The sequence below is a fragment of the Magnolia sinica genome, chromosome 10 (assembly GCF_029962835.1).
Source record: "Magnolia sinica isolate HGM2019 chromosome 10, MsV1, whole genome shotgun sequence".
Taxonomy (NCBI): domain Eukaryota; kingdom Viridiplantae; phylum Streptophyta; class Magnoliopsida; order Magnoliales; family Magnoliaceae; genus Magnolia; species Magnolia sinica.
Window position 1 is genome coordinate 7,525,636 of NC_080582.1, and position 8,507 is coordinate 7,534,142.

The following is an 8,507-nucleotide window of genomic DNA, read 5'->3' on the forward strand; positions in this document are numbered from 1 at the left end:
CTTATATGTCTAACAAGGTAATTGAATTCTTAAAAATGGATTTCTCTGGTGATGTGATTGACCATCTAGAAAATCGATCAGATGAATGACTTGATCTATGGATAAAAAGTGTTATTGATGGTTAGATTGATGTATGATTGGGTTTATACACTAACAATAAAGTCGATCATATGATTGGCCTTATTCATTGGTTAAGATGTACGGATTGTGAATCACTGGAATATCCAAATTTAGACATACCACAAAAAATAATTTACAACAAGCAATGGACACTAACGAACCGTTGGTATTGTTCCAATAATGTTCATCATGATTGTCATCATCTTCACCACAACCATCTTATTTCCTATTGGGGTGGGCTTAAATAAGCTTAGTACATGTTTTAATTAAGTGAGATGATGAAAAAACAAATACAAGGGTCACTACAAGATTTAAAGTACTTTTACCGGCAGCCAAAACCGCCGGTAAAAGCCACCAAAACCGTCGCTAATACGCTTTATTGGCGTTGGTATGTCAGTAATTTTTTTTATTATATATAATTCTATTGAAACCTGCATTTTTAAAAAAAAAATATTTGAAACAGAAAATGTTGTAATATAATTAAAACTGAATATTAAACAAATTTTATATTACTACACAATAAAAAAATATATAATATTTATTACAATAAATTGAAAATGGTCTTGAATTATAAATAAATAAATAAATCCTCTATATGGCATACTCCTAGCACGAGTGGCGTCAAAAGGCTGAAGTGCTTGTAAGCCTAAATTTAGGCACAATTGATTAAAATCCTACACAAAGGAAAAAAAGAAGTAAATTATCAAGTTCATCTCTTTTGAAAGAATTCTTAGTGTCTATGATTTTTAAAGTCTTTACAAGCAACAATGAAGTTTAAAGGTATTTTTGTACATTTTAAAAGTATTCCAGGGGGGAAAAATCATTGAAGGAGATTAACAAGACAGTTTGGTATAGAAAGTTAAGATATGTGAAAATGGATGTGGTTGAAGTAGATATCAAAAGTAAATGTAGATAAGGAAAGTGGAGGTAAGTGTGAAAAACAGGAGTTGGTGAGGAAAGTTGAGGTGGGTGAAGTATTAAGGTAAATGATAACTACTTTGCTAGGATATAAGTTATTTGTTTATTATTATATTAGTAAATGACAAGACAATGTGAAAAGTATAATTTACATAAATGTTTGATTAAAATAAATAAATTACTATGACATTTTACAATTTTTTAAAATAAAATTCAAGTTATTATACGCCGATTAAATATTTGCAAATTCATGATCTCACCCCTTGAGTAGGATATGCATATCTAGTTAAAGCTTTGGAAAAATCTGATCTATAAAATACTATTTTTCAAAATGTATAAGGAATTGAATAAAATGACAGGTAGCTTAGGCATTTGACAGGAAGATTGGACCCATGACCCTACTCACCTGAATTAGAGTCAGTTATTGCCCTCCCGATAGAGGTTCAGAGGTCCTCTTGCTGCTCACCCAGTTCTGTCATTCATTAAAGACAATTAAAGTTAGAAGCAGGCATGCACACCCACCCATATGCAGAAGAAAATGCAAAGACACACACACACACACATGCATGCATGCATGCACATTCTAAACATAGGAGGATGACAGGATTTTTCATCTACATACACACATGCATATGTATTTCTTCTTTCCAAATGTAAGTTGGGAGCAAATCCCTGACTTCCTCAACATTGCAAGTGTGGCCACAATAACAAAGGTACAGAGCTCAAACAAGGACTTTGGGCAGCCTTCATCATCCCATGAATTTTCAATTGTCTAATGGCTGTGCAGAGTTGGATGGATCCAAACCAACAGTCAGAATTTCTTGTTAGTCAGGACTTTGCAGCTCCAAACCAACAAGCAAATTCTGATGAATACAAGAGCATGGAATTCATTTCAGTCTGCTCAGCTTGCTCATTTGTTGCAAATGGGGTAAGCTAGTTAAGATCGGTAAGCCAGTTGAGTATGGAAAGACCATGTTTAAGAAAGACTGAAATAACATAAATCGCACACACCAGGCTGCATTTGGATGCTCAATTGAATTGAAATCATTCAATTCAACGAAATTGAAATGACCGTCATTGGAATAACCCCTTTCCATCCACAATGAAGATCCAGCCCCAAATAGCAATTCAGATTATTTCAAGCCGAACTCAAACCACATGGAATTGCATTTAAGGGCCGGCCATCACAATGTATTGAAAGTCCACCTCCATTTTAGTCCTTTCCTCTATGTTTAACTGAATTTTCACAACCAACTGCAACTAAGCATCCAAATGCACCCTCAAAATTCAAGAGAAGGATAAATAAGATCCAAATCAATGGCAAGATCGCATTCTACAACTGTAAATAGAATGAATATTTACCTTAGACTTGGAGTGGCATTTTCTGGGTAACAGTCCTTCGTATTTTTTCTTGATTATTGCCTCCTATACAAGACAAGTTAAATGCAATGAAAACAAACTGAAAATAGCATGTGTCTCTTTGCTTTAAATAATACCACGAATTTCATAGCAATGCGTGAAAACCATCGCAACACTGTCAAATACCTCCTCTTGGGCAGAGGGCATGAAATTTTCATTACTTCTGTCTGCATGTTCTGGATCCGCTTCAGGAGAGTCTCCATAAAGTTGTTTTACATGAGCATTCTCTGCATGTTCTTGCTTTTTGGGATCATCTATCTCTATGCCTGACATATCGTGCTTGGGTACTCTATGACACAGCAGTTACAAATAGCAAAAGGGAGAGAGCGTTACACAGAGAGCATTTCAGATGGATAAAAATTTACAAGGTAAACTGATAATTAAAATATATATCTGGCTGTAAAAGTTTTAATATGATATGGTACACACCTAAGTTGTGAATTGGCCGAATCATCATTTCATGGCAGAAGATCTAATTGTTGTAGCTAACTAGATGGAAAGATAATATCAAACGCATCTTCAAATTATGACACATGCCTGCACATGGATGTGAAGGGCTCCCACAAGTGTTTGGAGCTAGCATCCTGTCAGAGTTTCATTAGCTTGTTGAATTTTTCATGGATCATCACGGGGCTTTGGTTTCCACGACGAGACGGTTACTCTTATCTTTCTTTTCTTTTCTTTTCTTTCTTTTTTCTTTTTTTCATGAAATAAATCTGTCAATGGAAATGGAGTGACTTTTTTTTTTGCCCTCTGCCTTGATTCCTTTGGCAGTTGGATATGATATAGTAGAGTTGGTAGAGCCAACGTTTGAAATGGGTGTGTTAAGACATGGAAATGGTGACTGGATTCCAAATCAATCTGATTACCCCAAATCAAGATATGAATCTTCCCTCTTAATTATGCTTATAACTTGAAGTTGCATAGCATTTTTAGGAAATATTTTGAATATATTAGGATGGATTAGGAAAATGAAAGATTACTTTGGCTAGTTCATGCCTATTAGTCCTAATACATTTTATTATTGGTTTTTCTTTTTTTCTTTCATTCTTTTTTTTTTTTTTTCAAAATCTGTTTCTTAGACTTCTTTTGTCGCTAACAGAAGGTTATTCTTACATCCGGTTTTCATCCAATATGAACATAAAGTAGGCCCGTGTCTGCAGTTAAGCAGTCAGATTTGGAATGAGTTTCTTCTGGGATTTCCCCTCTAATCCACCGGAAGCATTTACTTTTTGTTTGGGATTCCAAAGAATCCTGACTTCTTTGGATGGCAATGGGGAATGCTGGTGTTGTTGAGCAGTAATGGTCAGGAGAAAGAGACTGACAGTAAATGCTCAACATCCATAGTTCAAAAACTTGAAAACTCAAGACTCAAGTCAATGTCTAGCTGGATCAGGTGGGTCAACTCGAAGACCCCACCGAGTCAATGTGAAGTGAATTGCAACTATTTAGTTTTTCAAGGGGAATAAAAAAGTTAAGACTCTGTTTGGTAGACACGGGAAAATGAGTTCATCTCATTCTAGTAGGTCAATAGAACTACTTAGAAATGTAGATGCAATTTGGTTATTTCCACATGATCAGACAAATTGTTACAATTGAGTTTGACAGTATATCCAAACACACAATGTCAGGCTATTTTTTTATTTTATTTTATTTTTTTATATGATATTGATTTGATACTGTAAGGAGAAGATTGCCTCTGTAATGCAATATCCATTGAAGGAAATTTCAGTGAATTATCTTATTCTTTCTTTGTATTTACCTTGTTTCCAGAGAAAGATTCATTTTGGACTTAATGAAGGACTCCATTTCTCCAAAAAATAATTAATATTGTTGATGCACCTATTTCAAATGTTATGAAAACCTCCCTCTTTTCAAATTTATGATGCTTAGTAATGATTCTTTTATTGTGCTTTTATGAAGTTAAGATCATGTCCTTCTCAGCGGCTCTTCGAATGCTCTTCTGCATGTTTTCCCTCAGTCGAATGTTTTATTCTGCAATTTCCTGTCATTTTAAGCATGGCATGTTCTTACTCCAACATTGTTCAAGACCCAAAAACATGACTCGATATCCCACCAGGTTGGGTGAACTCGAACACTCCACCGAGTCTTACTCGACTCAGACTCTTAGTAATTCTTACTAATTTAACCACATTTAAACTCAAGTGAATGATTTTTTCGCGCTGTCCTTTTTTTTTTAGTAAATTACTTCAAGAAGCAGGTACAAACTGAAGAAGGCAAGGTAGTAAATCCCGACCACGTTCTTATTTATGAAGAAAATGAAGGAGATCGAATGCTATTGTCTATTATCATTGATGTGCCATGGGAGTATATCTATTACATTTGCTTTTTCCTTGCTGTTGTGACGTCGTGTGTTTTCCTCTGCATCTTGATCATATTTAAAATAAAAATGCAACTCATTCATACATGCGTGATAGTGTGAGTCAGGATGATCATCAGATGACTAAAATTCTAACTCTCCATTCTTGTAGGACGTTTGTCAACACCGTGAAAAGGTTGTATATCATCAGTGTCTCCAGGGCACGACTACCTGATTTTCGTTTTATTAAAGCTTGCTGCAAGTGAAGTTAAATTAGCAAATCTTAAGAAAATTATATTTTAGTTGTTTGTTTGGTTTTAGCTGAAAATCTACGTGTGTGGACTGATCAAATTTTAAACTTAAAGTTGGTTCTCAATGATGTGGCTTTTGATCTGGGGTAGGGATCCAATATCAGATTTTGGGAGGATACTTGGCTGGGGGAGGCCCCTCTAAAAGATAGATTCCGTGACATCTATCTGTTAGCCTCTCGAAAAAATATTTTGGTGGCTGATTGCTATTCCTGTATTGGAGACAACATTGTCTGGAACATCCTTTGTCTAAGAAATTTGAATGAGTAGGAGCTTCCAGCCTTCTCAGCCCTGCTGGAATCCCTTTGCTCAGCTAGACCTTCTCTTGCAGGAGTGGACAGCCTCCTTTGGAAACTGGATAAGTCCCGTAGCTTCTCTGTCAACTCTCTCTATCATCTTATCCATAGCAACCAGGCCAGACTCTCTCCCTGTCATCCCTATCACATTTGGAAATACCGGGCCCCCCCAAAGTTTGTTGCTTTCGGGTGGATTGTTAGTAAGAAGAAGATTTTAACCATTGACAACCTGAAAAAAAGAGGAATGCAGTTAGCTAATATTTGTCTCTGCTGTATGAGTAACGAGGAAACAGTTGACCATCTCCTCCTTCACTGTCCTTTCATTTACAAGCTCTGGGTTGATATCTGCTCTCGGTTTAAGGTTCTTTGGTGCGCCCTGGATTCCGTTGACCGCCTTCTCTTTGCGTGGCAAGGGGTGAATATCGGTAAAAAGATTACCAGGCTTTGGAGGATGGCGATTCTCTCCATCTGGTGGTCTGTCTGGATAGAAAGAAACAACAGATGTTTCGATAACATTTCAAGTTCGATGATGCTGTCATCTCCAAGTCAAAGAGACTGCTTATTGAATGGGCTTCAAATGTAGATTACTGGTTAGCTGAAGACCTCTGTTTCTTAGGCGCTTAGGGGCTGCAATCTGTGCAGCCTTTTTTCCTTTTCTGTTTCCTCTTTCTTTCCTTTCTTGTCTTTCCTTTTTCTGTATCTTTTTCTTTTTAATGAAATTGTCATCTTTAAAAAAAAAAGATTTTAAGCTTAAAAAGAGAATATAATCTGCCCATTCTAAAGGTTGGAAATTTCTATTAAGATCCTGCAATGCTTTGGACTGAAAATTGATTCTGGATCAAGCATCCATATTTAATCTCCATCGCTTGTGTATTCATGTAAATGTAAAAAGGACACTTCTCCTATTTGTTATTAAAAATTCTGAGCATGTCACAGTGAGACATTTCTATGCATCATAACAGCTAAAACCTGAATTTGGGGACTGCCAAATGGACTCCATTTTTGTTTGCTTTGTTGGCCCAATAAATCTTTGTGGTAGGCTGAGTTTCAGGGGTGCACTCCTGCTGAATTTTGGGGCAACTTATATGGAATGCCAGTCCTAATAAAAACACGACTAATCTAGAACACTTGCTGTATATTCCATGTCACTTATTATCTAAATAAAGTATTATTTCTGATCCTGTGAAATTCCTGCTTGAATTCATCTTTTGTTGCAAACTTCTTTAGAAAGTAGAAATCAACTATCGTTTCTAACTTTTGATGCATTGATGATCTAAAAAAATATGTTCTTTTTTTAAAAAAAAAAAAAATTATTTTTATGGGATATGATTGTAGGATGTGCATTTCCAATATATTAACTGTAAGTTGCAGCTATCTTTGTGTTATCTACTAAAAAATTTCAGCAAAATTTTATTTTGTCATCCATAGATTTTCTCCTCGTCCAAGTCAATCCGTTGGTCATAGGGAAATCAACTGGGACAAGTAAAATTTCTAATTTCTCCAATTTTAAGTGATTCTTTTTATATTATTTTGATTTGGGTCATTCTCTATTTTGAATTTCTCATTTCGGTTTTTTTCATTTTACTTGAAATTTTTTTTTTAGTTCATGCATTAATTGCTGGTTGTTGGATTTTATCATTTTACTTGGATGGTTTGTTATTATTTTGATGTGAATGTTTGGATGTGTTGTCAAAACAAATTGCAATTATTTGTACTTATAAACTGAAATGACCAAATTGTAATTTCATTGCTTCTAAATATACACTTCAAGTCATGATGTATTGTTTGGGTGTTGATTATGTCAGAAAAATGAATTTAAAACATTGACTTTTGTTTTCTTAAATTGCAGATTTAGTTGCATAAGCAGGCAATATAAGTACCTTTTCTGGAAAGAAAATCTGCATGTATCGGTATGCAATAGATAAATCTGGATATATCTTCCAAACAAACTCACATGAATACGAGGAAACTATGAACAAACCCACCATATCCTGTAAGCTTTCATGACACATCTTGTTTATTTTCTATTCAGTGTAAACATTGGCCTAATTCTTTGAAAATTTTTGTATCAGGAAACGTCACAAAGGAAGTTGGACCTGTAAGCATGATTTTCACCATACTAATGTATAATGCTTCAAAGCTTCAGGTGAGTTGGTCTTTTGACTATAAAGGAAAATTGTACATGCTTCTTTCTTCATTTGTTTCTTTCTTTTTCTTTAGAGGTAAGCTGAGCGAATCCTGATTAATGTTGAAAACACCACCTACAAAACATTGAGTTACGGTCCCAAATTGTTCTTCCATGCTTCTTTTCATTGAGCAGATAATCTGAATTCAATTTTAACGAAAGCTTCTTCTTTTTTCCTTAAACCTCCATTGATTAGACCATGTGTTTGTGGAAATAGTTAGAGATTATCTGAATATTAATTGAACACTTTGGAACATGCGCGCCCCCCCTGCGGAAAAAAAAAAGAAGAAGACTTCACTCCGCAGAGTTCTGCTGAGTTTCTACATGACTTGGTGATCCTTCAAGTTCAGATAAAGTCATTTGAGTAATGCAATGCCATTTTATTCTAATGCAAAAAATCCAACATAGTGATTCTTGAGTCATATGATTCAGAAGTTTACCAATTCCAAAAGATTCTTGCAACTAAACCGTTCATTGGATAGGCATGGTCGTGTCCACACTTATAGCAGATCATTTCACCATCTTGTTGCTTTTTGAGCATTAACTTTTGAACTCGTTCAATGATTTTCTCATTAGTAAACACCTTCTTAACAAGTTCTGGGATTCTTATTCTTGATTCAGAGGTCTCTTTTCTTGGTGTCTAGGCCAAAATGGGTATGACAGACGAGTTTGAAGCTTCTTTACAAGTACTATAGGGATTTGATACTGACATTTCTTTTGAAGTGAATAAAATCAAGGTGTGGATTTGAACTGCCTACAGTTCTTTTATTTTTTTTGTTCTTTTTCTTTTTTGCCTTCATTTTTTCAGGTCCATCAAGTCATTCTTCTATTTTTGCACTGTACTTTTGGAGCTGCTCATTTATTCATGACAAATATGTGCGCCAAATGAAAAGATTGTGGATGATGTGTAATTCATATGTTGGCAACCTTAAAGCTATGAT

At 35.1% G+C, this 8,507-nt stretch overlaps 1 long non-coding RNA gene across 1 annotated transcript; it reads right to left on the reverse strand.

Annotated features, from left to right (window-relative positions):
* Positions 1–569: 569 nt before the first annotated feature.
* Positions 570–1,834, reverse strand: LOC131257893 (uncharacterized). The gene is made up of 2 exons (XR_009177694.1): positions 1,445–1,834; positions 570–794 (listed from the first exon to the last, which is right to left on the reverse strand). It is a non-coding gene; the product is annotated as an uncharacterized LOC131257893 (long non-coding RNA).
* Positions 1,835–8,507: the final 6,673 nt, after the last annotated feature.